This window comes from Manis pentadactyla, chromosome 5 (genome assembly GCF_030020395.1).
Source record: "Manis pentadactyla isolate mManPen7 chromosome 5, mManPen7.hap1, whole genome shotgun sequence".
In the NCBI taxonomy this organism is placed as follows: Eukaryota; Metazoa; Chordata; class Mammalia; order Pholidota; family Manidae; genus Manis; species Manis pentadactyla.
In genome coordinates, this window is record NC_080023.1 from 12,992,704 (window position 1) to 13,006,683 (window position 13,980).

Sequence of the window (13,980 nt, forward strand, 5' to 3'; positions counted from 1 at the left end):
AAAAGGTGCATCATAGGGGGTTCAACAAATATTTGCTAAATCCAAATTGATTTTCCTAAGAGCCAACTCCTCTCCTGCTTACCCAGCTATAGTGTATTCTGTATTTTTTAGCTCAAGGCACAGGCTTAGCCTGAGGCTTCAGAGAGAACAAGGTCAAGGTTAATTACCAACAGCCAAAATTCCAGTAATGACAGGATTAAGGACATCTACGGACAAGTCCTTAGAATTCATGAACCCCAAAGTTCTTATTTCCATGGAAGAGGGAACAGGAGCCTCCAGGGAAACCCAAGGACTTGCCCACTGGCTTGGAGAGGGGGCAGGGGATTCAATCAGTGCTGACATATGGGTGTTCTGGGGAACTATAGTTCTTTTCTAAAGAATAGACTATTCACCTGGATCATAAGAAAAGAGCAAATTAGGAAACAACACTGCAATCACAGTTTCTTCAAATGCACCTTGAGTTCCCTCTCCCCCTCACTTGCTTCTCCCACTGGTTTGGCAGCAAAAGAGCACATGAGACAATAACAACAATAATCACTTGGGCAATTATCAGGAAGTTTCTCCCTGGAAGGGGCAGGGACACAGGCTGCAGAGATGAGGATTCTATCCAGCCAAGATTACTCATTGGATCAATGGCACAGTTAGCAGGTAACCCCCAAAAGATGCAGCCCCCCACAAAGCTGGGATTTCATCCATCTTGGGTGGCCCCTGAAGGGAAAATGAAAGTTTCCTTGGTCAGGATCCACCAATCCCTCCTCTGCAGAAAGCCTTCCCAGTGTAGTATAGAAAATAAAGACATAGCAACCATGGGGTCCTCTTAGAGAGGTGCAGCCCCCTCCCCAGGTCATGGATCACTCCGTGCTCTGCCCCTATACTCGGGCTGAGTTGTGGATATGGACTCCTGGTTTCGGCAGAAGCCCTCAGAGTCAATGTCAGCTTGGCTCCTGCATCTTTGGAATACAGGGGGGATGGAATTGTTCTTTTTGGATCAGAGATGGGAAAGCTGGCCTCCCACAGAAAGTGCAAATCGTGAACTGGGACTGATTTGAATACAGCTGGGATGACCACTTGGTGCAACTGATTGCCTTGGGCCTGAAGACTATTATTGTTATAATTTCTATTGTTACAAGGTTCCAGCTTTCTTGAACAGGGGCCACTGCAGAAGATTGATTTCTCCTGTAGAAAGAGTGAGTCATGAACTCATTTAAGTAGAACTGGTTTGAATATAGCTGGAATAACCTCCTCAGGCTTGGTGATTATTATAATTTTTGTTATCTTTATCATAATTTTTGTTGTTATCTGTATGTTTTTACCCTCTGTTGTTGTTGTGGAATCTGGTTATAATGTTCCAGTTTTTTCACACAGGAACCATTGCAGAAGATTGAAAACGTGTAGATTGTGAGGCAAGAATCCCAGAGGAGTGGAATATCAGGAAAGTGGAAGTTCCTGTAGCCAGGATCCTCACCTGACCCTAAACTACTCGACGATGTAACTGGCCTGCTGCTAGGCTACTGCTCCCACACCCATAGGCAATGAGCTAGTACTGACTGAGTCACTATACCAAGAGCTCCACCCAGTGCTCTGGGCAGAGGTAGATACAGAGATGGGTTACAGACCTGCAGACTGCTGGATGCAGACATGATGCTAGTGTTCAACCTGCCACCAGGAGAATAAAGCCAAGTATAAATCCTTTACCCCAAGAATGTTCCACTGTCATTTCTTGGTCTCACTGCATCCATAGTGAACTTGTCCAGGGCTGAAACCCTAGGGCAAGACAGCCCACATGTACTTGTAAAGAAGTTATACCCAACGGGTGAAGGACTAGGAAAAGAGAGGGGGCTAGCCAGCCTGGGCAACAGGGAGGGTGAGACCAAGGAGCACAGTGGGTCTGTGGGAATTAAGAGCAGCAGCCAGACCATGCAGGGGGGTCTTTGAGACTGTAACCTCAAGGAAGAGTCAGACCCTGCCTCCAGTAGGACCTCTACAGACATCATCTCTGACCCTACAGTAACAACAGCTACCAGTACAGTGGCTATTAACTGAGGGGATTAATTGAGGGAATACATTCCAAGATCCCCAGAAGATGACTAAAACCAAGGAAAATACTGAACCTTATATACACTTCGTTTTTTTCCTGTACATACACACCTGTGATCAGGTTAAATTTATAAATTAGGCACAACAAGAGATTAACAAAACAGTAACTAATAATAAAATACAACAATTATAATTGTTGTTATAAAATATAACAATTTAATGTTATGCAAACATGGTCTCTGTCTCTCAAAGTACCTTGTTGTATTGTCTTTGCCCTTCTTGTGATGCTGTGAGATGATAAAATGCCTGCACGATGTGATGACGTGAGGTGAATGACAGAGGCATTGCGATGTGCTATTGACCTTCTGATGATGTCAGAACGAGCATCAATTGCTTCCAGACCGTGGCTGGGTGGGAAACTGAAACCATGGGTGAGGGGGGACTGCTGTATTTTGTTTTCAGCAATGTGGAAGAGGTGGGAAACAGCAGTCTTGGGGGTTCAGGGGCAGTGTCAGGAGCAGTTCTGTGTTGCCATAGTCTAACCCACAAAGCAGGCAGGAGGGGGCTGAAGAGATAAGTCAGCTATTGCCCGTGCTAAGTAGTTTGGATTTTCTCCTGAGAGCAATGGGGAGCCCTGGGGGTGTTCAGAGCACAGGGATCCTCTGGATAAAGAGAACAGATTAGCATGTGAGAACTTGTTGGAAATCCAAGTTCTCAGGCTCTGCTCCAGGCCCAGGGAGTCAGAATCTGGGCAGGATCCCAGCAGCCAGTGTTTTGACAAGTGGGGGTTAGACACTGGTCTAATTATGGAGACACCTATTAGGAGGCTGGAGAAGTGGCCCTAGAGAGTGCTGAAGGATCCAGAAGGTGGGCAGGAGAAGTAAGAGGCCAGAGGAGCAAGTCATGGTGACTCAGAGGGAAGGCAGAAGATGCAGGAGGAAACCCTCAGACTCCTTGGCTCCCGGTGGAGAAGGGGGTGCCATTTGCTGAGGGAGGAGACACAGACTGTGGGGGAGGAGCAGAAGCAGGCTATGAGTAGGTCCCCAACCCCAGGCCTTCCTTCCCTCCCCTCGCTCCCGGGCCTCCATCCAGCGTTATCCCTGAGCTGTTTGAGATGCGCATGGGGGAGCACAAGCACCAGGGTGCGCAGCCATCCCAAGGAGGCCGTGGTCATTGGAACCCAGGAGACAAGCCCGTCCCAGAGACAAGAAATTGGGGATCACCGGAGAGTTGGCGGTTATGAGACCAAGCCTGCCCGCTCATGATTTCTGTTCTGCATTTACTAGCAGCGTGACCACAAGCTTCGCAGACTCCGTGTCCTCATCTGTAAAAATGGGGATGACAAGAAGAGGACAAACATTTTAGGATTATTGTGAAAACAATATGAGTCTGTAAATGTAAAGCATCTAGAACAGTTCCTGCAAGGTGGTATTAGTAACAATTATTAGCCGCTATTATCACCAATATCAGCATTTCATCATCCCTGAGAGTGGAGATGGGAGGACTGACGGGGTCCTTCACTCTGCTCTACCTTAGCAGCGGTCGTTCCGGCCCTGACCTTGGGGGGCCATGCTCGGCCGTCCTCCGTCTAGCCCACCTCTCCTCCTGCTCGTCACTGCTCGTCTCAGCTGGGACCAGCTGAAACCACAGGACACATTCAGTGGGTGGCTAAGCTCAAAGACAAATCTTCAGGAGAGAAGGACCGCTAATCCATACACGTGTTGATGACCTACTGGGCACAAAGGCCTGGAGACAGAGTCCCTGGCCTCCAGGAGGCCTCTGGCTGGAAGGTGAAACGTGTTGTGGAAACAGACCTTCTCAGTACCGAGTGAGAAGAGCTCAAGCGGGTACAGAGAGCAGCAAGAGCTGAAAGGAGAAAGCTTTACCTCCGAGTATTACCCTCCCCGCCAATCCACTTAACAATTTGTGTTCTCACTCTGGAAGTATCAAAGCATAAGAAATCTGCTGTTGGAAAAGGAAATGCCAAGATAGCACAAACTCATTTTTTTTAATGTCCCATCATTTCTAATCTGGGTTTTGGAAGCAGGGCCTACTGGCAGGAGGAGGAAAAGCGCAGTCCAAGCTCTGGGCAGGCAGTTCCCCTAGAGCATGACAGGAAGCAGGCAACAGCCCGCGCGAAGAGGCTGGGAGCAGAACCAGAGCCTGTGCGACCAGCATCTGGGACTGATTGCACTTCGTGACTTCAGCCGTGGTCAGTTGGATAGATGGATGGACTAAAACAGAATCCCAGATAGAAAGAGAAAGGCCCAGAGGCAGAGACAGAACTCCCCAGACATACAAAGGTTGTGGAGAATTAACATTGAGAGGAAGCAAAAAAAACACCAAAAATGGGAAAACTTCAGAGGAAGGGCCTAGGAAAATGGCAAATGATGGAGAGATCTCATAACTTCTTTTCAGCAGGTCCAAGGGAGCAGAGAAATTTGATTATGAAAACTGGTACAAAAACTAAGAGAAGGGCTGGGAGAAGACAGGGGGTCTGATGACCCACCCTAAGGCTTGGAATTAGATGAAGATTTTCCCCAACACAGCGCAGAGGTGAGTGACCTCCCGACTAGGAAAGAATGGATGCTGTCGTGCCTGCAGGGCAGAAGGCTTTATTTTTTTTTTCTTCTTTCAAACTCTGAAAAAGGATCCTCTGTCCCCACAGGCCCACCAGCCTCACTCGTCTCATGCACTGAGACACATCTGGGCAAACCGGAGTCTTCAGCATCACATGACAGCACAGGGGGCTTTTACGCAGGAGAAATAATGAAACACCTTACTGACGAAACAAGTATCAAAGTGCAAAGGACAACTTGGGCAGAAAATGGAGGGAAATTGCTTCCTTCTGCACCCAACCCACAGGCAAAGTCCTTTCCCGATTGGGTGGGTTTTTACTTTTCTTATATTTTTTTCCTTTGGTCTTTGTTGTTTCTATTTAGAGTTCAATCTATAAGATGGTTGTTGTATGTCAGGAGAAACATATGCTCCTGTTATTAATATAGAACAACTAGTGATTATGTCCTCGCATCATTAAAAGGGCTCCCCTTTCCTCATTTTGTTCAGCTAAAAGATAAAGTTTATTTTTTATTTAAAAAGTAGTAAATGCACACTGTAGGGAAGAACAACAGTGAAGAAGGAACCAGCACTAGTCTCACAAGTCAAAGACAATTACCTATATCTTATCCTTCTTCCCAGTCTGTTTGTCCCTATGTGCACATTCTTCCAATGTTAAATTTCTTTCATGAATCATAGTAAAGCTACCTGGAATCCTTTTTAAAGGACACAGTACACGTATGCTAGTCTCGGCTTCCCAGCACCTGTTTCACTTCCCTTGAGAATTGTGCCTATGCTATCTTTCGGGTATTACCTTTCCACTGAATATACCTAGTGGGAATGTCACTTGGGCTGTCCTGTGTTCCCCTAACCATGGGGAGGGAATCTAATTCAAGTTAGGCCAACTAGATGCTCCCTTACCAGAATGTGAACCTTGAATAAAGTGACAAAAAAAAAATTAAAATGGGTGAAGTTCGTCCGTCCACTGCAATTTCCAACTAAGACTGTTGTGTTGTTCTTGCCTTGTCTATTCCCCACCCCACTCCAGAAATGCCTTTATTCCTGAGCCTTCATCCCCAAACGTCTAGTCAAACCTATGAACTCATCTATGCACTTTGAGCAAACTCCCCTTTTGCTTAAGGCAAGAAGAACCCATTTCTGTTGTTTGCAACCAAAGAATCCTGTATGAAAATGTGGCTAAAAAGCCAATAGGGATAAGGACACAAAAAGGAGAACTCTGCCCTGCTGCTGAGCTGCCACTTAACCAAGCTTTGCCGTTCCCTGGATACCACATTGCCGTTGACCAAGTTCCTTTGATTGACTTACAAAACCAATTCTCTTCTGCCAATATGCTGGTGTGGTAGGTTGATTGCCCTAAAGACCTTGACTTTTTCCACCCCTACATATGAACATGCTCCTGGCAATGGGAAATTTTAGCACCTCCTCTAAAGAGGTGGATTCTATTTTCCGACCCCCGAATCTGGGCTGGCCTTGTGACTTGCTTTGGCTAATAAAATGCAGCAGAAATGAAGTGTGCCTGTTCTTAGAGGCCTTGGGTGTGTCTATGCACTTTCTTGGATCTCAAACACAAGGCTGGGCTAGTCTGCTCTATTGAAGATCTGCATGAAATAGGCAAGAGAAATGCTGATGCCGTACTAGACCAGCCTGCCCCACCCTGAGCTTTCTGCGACTACAGACCCATGAGTGAGTCCAGCCAAGATCAGCCAAGGCTGTCCCATAGCAGCAGGACTAACCAGATGGCCTTTAGATCTGTTAGCAAAAATAAGTGCTTATTGTGGTTGTTTTTTTAAAGTACAGAGACAGTGAGAGGTGTTATCTGGACAAAATAATAAGGGAATATGTTCTGGAGAATCTCATTTAATTACTTGTAGGACAAAATACTATTCATTGAGACTCTTCTAGAAATGCCATAAAACACAGGAGGACAGTCCTAACTAATATCTCAGTTGATTTAGCAGTGTGGATAACAACATGAGGGCTAGAACCAGAGGGCCTGGGTTAAAGCCTCATTCGGTCACGTAATAGCCATGTGACATCAAGCTAGTGTGCCGTGGTCTCCTCGTCTATATGAAAATAATAGAACCGTCAAGGGTTAGGTGACAAGACACATGTAAAAGGCTTAAACAGAAATCATTCAATATAACATTAGCCATTAGAAATATTATTCTGTGATAGTTTGCTGCTGTGATAGTCAGGAGGTTTGAAAAGAATCAGTCTTTTGTTTCTTTTACTCAGTTTGAACATCTTTGCATTCTATAGTGAGAATAGATGTCATTTATTGTACTGCTAATATAGTTGGGGTTAATTCTACCATACTGTTATTTGTTTTCTCTTTCTTTTAAATTCCTGCCTCCTTTTGAATATATTATTTCCTCCATTATCAAATATATATATTTATATGTACAATTTATAATATATCTTAAGTATATATGATTTGTAATATATTTTTATGCACTTAATGCATATATAGCACCATTCTTTCAGTGGTTACTCAAGACTACCACATTCATCCTTAATTTATTAAAGTCTAATGCAAATGCACATTCTACTAATGGACAGTGCAAGGAACTTGGCCCCTGACACTGGCCCCTTTCCCCCCATCCCACCTTGAGAGCAGCCGTTGGTATATATCTGAGGCTCTGGGTAACATTATCCTGAAATATGGAGGATTGACATTTGCTTCTGTCAGGAACATAGGCTGAAAATCCAACCAGAGACTTTCAGAGATTTGGGTGATGTGAAGCTGGACTTCAGTCTTTGTGAGAGCTGGTTTATCTCCAGTTCTCTTTCACTCCCAGTCAGGGTTTCTTAACAGGGTTTCTCAGCTGTGGCGCTGTGGACATTTCAGGCCAGACCACCCGTTGTTGCGGGGGCTGTCCTGCGTCACAGGATGCCAAGCAGCACCCCGGGCCTCCACCCACTAGAAGCCAGTAGTTCTCCCTCCGTTGTGACAACCAAAAATGTCTCCAGAAATTGTCTAATGTCCCCAAAAGGGGCAAAAATAGCCCCATGGAGAACCATCGCAGTTCTACAGGATCCCCACCCAAAGCCCCCAGCTCCCGGGACTGTCAGAGCCCCTGCCACTCCTCAGCCTCGTGGTTGTCCTCGTGGCATGAGGGGAAAGCTGCCCCCAAGAGGAAGCCCACCTCTCACGGTCTCCCCTCCTCACAGGGCCCGGACCCCCACATTCTCCCCACATTGGCAGCCTCTCTGGGGCCTTCCTCTAGGTGTTGGCTTTTCTAGTCCTCAGCAGGAACATCGGTCTGAAATGATCTAGTTCATCATTGCAGAACTTCAGAAATTACAGTTACTTGGAAGTAAAATCTTAAATAATTTCAGTGGAATATAGATACACAGGACTGAATGTTCTCTGCGGAGTTCTTTGGAGCAGAGAGGGAACACATAATACAAAAAAGGATACAAATAATAATAAACTTATTCTAAGAGGAGTTCAGGATAAATCTTTGCTCTAGGGCACAGTCCTGTGCTGTGTAGGACACTTAGAACCCCTGGTCTCTGGTTTACCTTGTGCCTGTCCTTAGAGGCGTTTGTGCTCTGGTTGATGTAGCAGTACATGCACATTTTAAAAGCTAACATACAAAGACCAGCTGAGTTACAAAGTATATGTATCTCCTCCCCCAAATAGCATGTAGTAAAAAACCCAGGAAGGAGATGTTTATTACAAGCTAAATTCAATCCCCTACTTTTTACCAGTGTGTGACCTTAGCCAAGTCGAAGTTCAGGGTCCCCTGCAGAATGAGGCTATGGGATTAGATGATCCATCACTGCAGTCACTTCCAGCCCAGACAGATGAGAAGTCTATTAGAAAACAGGTTTGGGATATTCAGAACACCAAATACAGCCAAAAGGAAGCAGCATGTTTAGGAAAAGTCAATCATATCTGATTGATCTGTTCTCATTTTGAATGATGCTCCTAGTTGAGAAAGTAAAGGAAACCCATGAGACATGGGACATCTGGTTTCCAGATATATTTGATAAAACACACCCAAGTATCCTTCTGGGCTAATTGGAGAAGTGTGGCTGCTGAAGGTGACACTTAGACAGTTTGTAGCCAGGTGATTCCCAAGACCCAGAGAATTCTGATTGGCACATAGCTGTACATCTCTAAGCCAGTCTCTCCTGTTGTACCCCCGTGGACCAGCAGCCTCCTCAGGACTGCTGCTGCTCTTTGTCAGTGATTTGGGTGACAATCAAGGAAGTGTTTCATCAAATGTGGGTTTTCCAAAGATGCAATTCATAGCTAAAGTGAACTCAAAATCACGTTCTGCCTACTCACCTTCAAGGGCCGCCTTCCTCTTACAAAGTCGGTGTTACGGTGCTGTTCTTCTTTTCTGCCCGAGTCAGTCCACCCCAATGCCTCATCCTCACCTGAACCAAGTGGACCCTCTGGCACACGGAACGCCACCCTGGATTTATTCCCCAGAGTACCACTAACACAAGACAATTGTGGGTAGCTGATTTTTACTGAAGTTTTGGGGTTGGTGGAGGTACATTTGGAGCACAGAGCAGAAAACAACTTCAAATGAAAAATCAGGCACCCTAGAAAATACTCCCTAGAAATGTATTTTCCTTTCCATGCCACAGAGAATGCCTTCTGGCTCTGTGCCCGTCTTTGCCTCTGCAGCCTTCAAAGCACACAGGTTCTTCTCAAGCCCCTCACCATGTTCTTGAGCCCCTGATAACTTCTTGTCTTGTCTGCAATTGAATATTTAAAATCCAGCCTTATTTTCCAGCACAAGTATATTCCAACGTCTACTGACCTCATCTTTACTGAGCCAGTATATGCATAGGGTGGGGTGGAGAAGTGGTAAGCAGGGGCTTGCTCTTCAACTAGAAGGCCTACCAAGGAATTTTCCTAAACTATATAGACTCATCTATCCCAGAGGTACATTTTGCTTTTAACAAATGGAATTTAAAAGGTTCTTCTCTGATGCTGGATTCTATAATTTGGTGGTTCTACTTGATTTACTTTCAAATGGCTTAAGAAACAATGAGCACTAGCCACCACACCCCACGCCCAGCACTCACAGTCAAGGATGGGAGGACTAAGGTCCACAAACCAGGCAGACCGAAGCTTCCTAGAATACAGGGATGATGGCCATGCATTCGCAAATCTCCTTTCTTTGTGCACTTGCACAACCCTGAATATGCTGTCATCCTCATTCAAAAAACAGAAGGTTAAAATCCAGTAGAAGCATGAAACAGTGACAGAGGGTAAAAGACAGTAAAAATTATTTGGAGGAAAAGAATACAAGCACTGATCTATAGCCCAAGGAAATGAAGTGTCAGTGTCCATGCCAGAAAAAGGAGTGGACTAAATGAGATTCGGGATTTGGGTCCCAAAATACCACCCTCTCCTTTTCCTCCTCATTTGGTGCTGGTAGGGAGCTTCAAGTTCTGCCAGCAGATATTTGCATGCTCTAAGTGTTCCGCTGGGAAGTGGGAGATATCAAGACAGATGGCTCTAGTAAGCGTGGGGAAGTCTGACGTAAAGTTTCTGAGCCAAATGGCATTTTCTGAGTTGCACCTCTCCAAATCCCTTCCGTTGTGGACCCACTAACTCAAGCCATGTATGATCCGCCTCTGAAGCCTCCCCTTCTCTATCACTGCACCCTTTCTTTCCTCTAATAATAATAAATGACTCTTGGAGGTTAAGCATGGGCTGCCCCTTGAAGCTCTGTGACTTATGCTTCATCTTCCACAGATGAAGCTCCTTGAAGGCCAGGAGAGGGTCTTCTCTTGGTACCCAGCTGGCCCAGCATGTATGCCTCCATTTACTCAACACATGCTTATCAACACGTGCCATGGGGCAGGCACTGTGCCTTGCACTAGAGAACCTAACATCATTCTAGAGAAGAAGGATAATGAATACAGAAATAAAAATGAGGACTCTGAATCCTGGTTAAAAAACCATGTGTGACCCTTTTGGACCCACCACAGGCAAATACAAAGGCTCAATCTGGCAGGCCGCGTGGAGGGAATCCATCCTCCCCACCCCAGGCTTGGTGACAGTCAGCACACTGCAGGCTCTGAAGGACGTTGCAGTCAAAGACTCCGGCCCCTCTGACCACACCCTATGTATTTGCATTCCTAGCCCTGCACCTTCATTCTTTTATCCAAGGCCTTGAACTAGAGACTTCAGGAACCTCTGCCAAAACCTCTTCACGGGGGGGGGGGGGGGGGGGGAAGGCAAGTTTTTCTAATCTTTGAGTACCCAGTATTTTTCCACTCTTAGCCCTCCCCTCTCCCTTCCCTCCGACCCCGGGGTCTATAAAACTGCAGGAACCTTTTGTTCAGGGCTCCTCGCCAACCAGACAATCCCCACGCTGGTGCTCAGCCGCCAGGACACCATCCCATGGGGAAGGAGCAGGAGGGGGAGCAGCACCTTCTCTGGCTTAGCCTCTGGCTGACGCCGTCGTTAAGGCTTCAGGGGTACTTGCACTTGGGCTCCGTGATGCTTTAATCAGTACTCCTGCACCTGGCAGCTCAGGACTCTCCAGTTCAGCTGAGCTCCTGACAAAAATAAATAGAACAGTAACATCGAATGTAATAAAATATCAAATGGGATTTTTGGTGTTTTCCAAGAATTTTGATCAAAACCCAAAGCTGAGAACATTAGGTGATAAAATAAATAAATAAATAAAAATGCATTCTGCTCCTCCAGCAAATTCTAATAAAAGATATAACGCTGTAGATGACAAATTCAGGATTTTCCTAGGAGGCAGCCCAAACCAGTCCTGGGACCCATAGTTCCCCTGTTACCCCCACCTGCGTCTATCGGGGGAGCCTGAAGATTAAGGAGCAGAACTGCAGGTAGGGGGTGAGGAGGCTCTCGAGTCTGCAGGGCTGCCACGGCACCAGAGTGGTGCATGATTACAGACTTCTTAGGGGGAGCTTTCTAGTATCCTGGTGCACAGAGACCAGAGAAAAAGTCCAAAGGCAAGAGGCTGGCAGGAGCTGGCGGTGCTAGTGGAGCAAAGGGAGGGGGCTACCTCGGAGCGGCCTGTCCTTCTGGAACATCATAAGGTGTCTTGCCAGAGGAGGATTACTCCTGGGGAAGTTCACTCTGGATTTGGTGGGACCAAATAACAGCAAGGGAACCTTAGGGGTAAAAGGGTTCAGACCAAGCTTTATCCTCACAGCGGCAGGTCGAGTGACAGAATCGTCTGCCTCTGATGCATTTGCAACCCGTCTCTGTCTCCGCCTCCGAGGAGAGCACTGGGCGGAGTTCTTTATATAGTAACACCGACAGTAATGGCTCATAGCCAAGGGGTGTGTGAGCATTAGCCCACACAGTAGGCCGATCACATCATCAAGGAGTTTACGTTCAGGTGAGTATCCTAGCCGTGGGAACGTTCATTTTCCCAGTACAGGGCAAGATGCCTAATGTTTTCAATGGGATCCTGTGCAAAGCCACCTGGCCTGAGTCATCTTGAAAGGACCACCCAGTGGAGTGAGACCACATGAGCGGTTGGTGTGCAGTAAAGCACTTGAGAAGGAGCAGAGGGGAAGGGATTCGAGAGGGGAGCCCAGAGCGCGTGGCCGGGGCAGAGAACAGCAGGAGGGAGGCCTCCGGGCAGGGGTCTTGTGCCAAAGAAGAACCAGCGATCGTTCTTCTACCTTGACGGAGGACTTCTGACAGTCAAGGGGGAGCAGCCGACAGCCCAGCTCCCTAAGAAGACCTTAGGCTCTCCTTCTACCCACATCCCTTCTCTTCAGCCTGACTCTGAAAATACCAGTAGAAGCCCAGTGAGGAGCAGAATAGCAAGGTAACAAATGGACAATCAGACCACAGTGCCCCTTCCTACTTCCAGTCAGCAGGACCTTAAGTCAAGCTTGAGCTGAGAAGAATGGAAAACACCTTAAATTGGATGAGGAATTGAAGGTTTGATGTTAACATGGACTGGACTAGTTCACACCTAAACACAAGATGATTTTAATATTCAAAAATTATTGTAAAAGTCATGGGATTTGCTTGTAAAATCATCCTTGGCAAATCCTTCCCAAACAGGTTTGAAGCTGTGGTAGGTGAAAAATAAAGTTATTTCCTCATCTTATCTTACCAAATATAGTTTGTTCAAATGCCAATTCAAGAAGCAAAACAGAAGCTGAGAGGGAGACTAAGAGGGGTGATATCTTCTTTAGAAACTGCCTTCTGGAAAGACTGAGAAGGCAACAGATAGTGAGAGAAGGAGCCAACTGTGAAGAGGGGGAAAGTCATTCCAGGCCAAGGGAAGGTTATATGCAAAGGCCCAGTGGCAGAAAAGAGGAAACGGTGGAACTACAAAATCAAGAGCAAGGCAGAACAAGGCGATGATGTTAGAGGCAGATCGTGTGAGGTGATGTGGTCCACAGCAAATGTTTAGTTTAATTACCAGAACATTTCAATGTTTAGGCAATAAAATGACCTGGCCCAACTTACATGTTAAGATCACATTCACTGTTGTTTGAAGAATAGATTGAGGGCAGGAGTAAAAGTGGACGTCTATTGAAAGATACAATGTACATCCTAGAAAAGGCGAAATAAATTCACAGTGGTTGATTTTCTCAAGTTTACGGACTCTAGAAAAGTCAGAAAGACTGGTAGCCATGGGGACTCCTGGCTCCCTATGATTAAAGCAATCTATTGGAGGTCAACAAAAACAAAAACAGAGTAGATGCTCTCTCATGAAGAACTGGCATACACAAGGAGAGCCATGTAACATCTTATAAATATTTTATACACACACACACACACACACACACACATTTCCTCCCTGAACTGCCAGGAAGCTCAGAGTTAACTTTCACCCTCTAGTACAGTCATTTTCTCACCTCTTCTCCTTTTATATATGTACACAGTTTCTAGTCTCTCCTTTAACATGATTTCAACATGAGAATGTACCTCTTGGTTCTTCCCAAATCCAATTTAAAGACATTCTGCACAACCTGTCACAAAGAGAAGAATGACCTTTTTCTCTGAACTGTTAGGAAAGCAGGCAACAAAACTACTGTCAATTATCAAAATCTGTTTGGATTTTTTTTCTCACCAACAGTCACACTGAGCGATCCACCTCTGGCCTGGCCCTTTGAAGACAGCTGGCCCACACAGACCTCCCTACGCAGACCACTAGGCCGTGACGACAAGCTGCAAGCACCTCCCAGGGTTGGAGATCATTGCCCAGGCAGCCCCACCCACTCTTACGCAGGCCAGCCCAATTTCACAGCTACCATACATTGAGTACTTGTTCTGTGCTGGGCACCATGCTAAGCACTATATGTATATTATAATAATCTGTGATCACAAAAATCTCCTTGAGGTAAGAAATATTACTATATATCCTTATTTTATAGCTAAAGAAATTG

General features: G+C 46.0%; 1 long non-coding RNA gene across 1 annotated transcript in view; it reads right to left on the reverse strand.

The window, feature by feature from the left end:
- Positions 1-13,750, reverse strand: part of LOC118930157 (uncharacterized) — a 51,669-nt gene extending 37,919 nt beyond the window's left edge. Inside the window, exons 1-2 of the long non-coding RNA XR_008997701.1 lie at positions 13,450-13,750; positions 10,922-11,148 (exon numbers count right to left, since the gene is read on the reverse strand). This is a non-coding gene — a long non-coding RNA (uncharacterized LOC118930157). The remainder of the gene's footprint in view (positions 1-10,921; positions 11,149-13,449) is intronic.
- Positions 13,751-13,980: the final 230 nt, after the last annotated feature.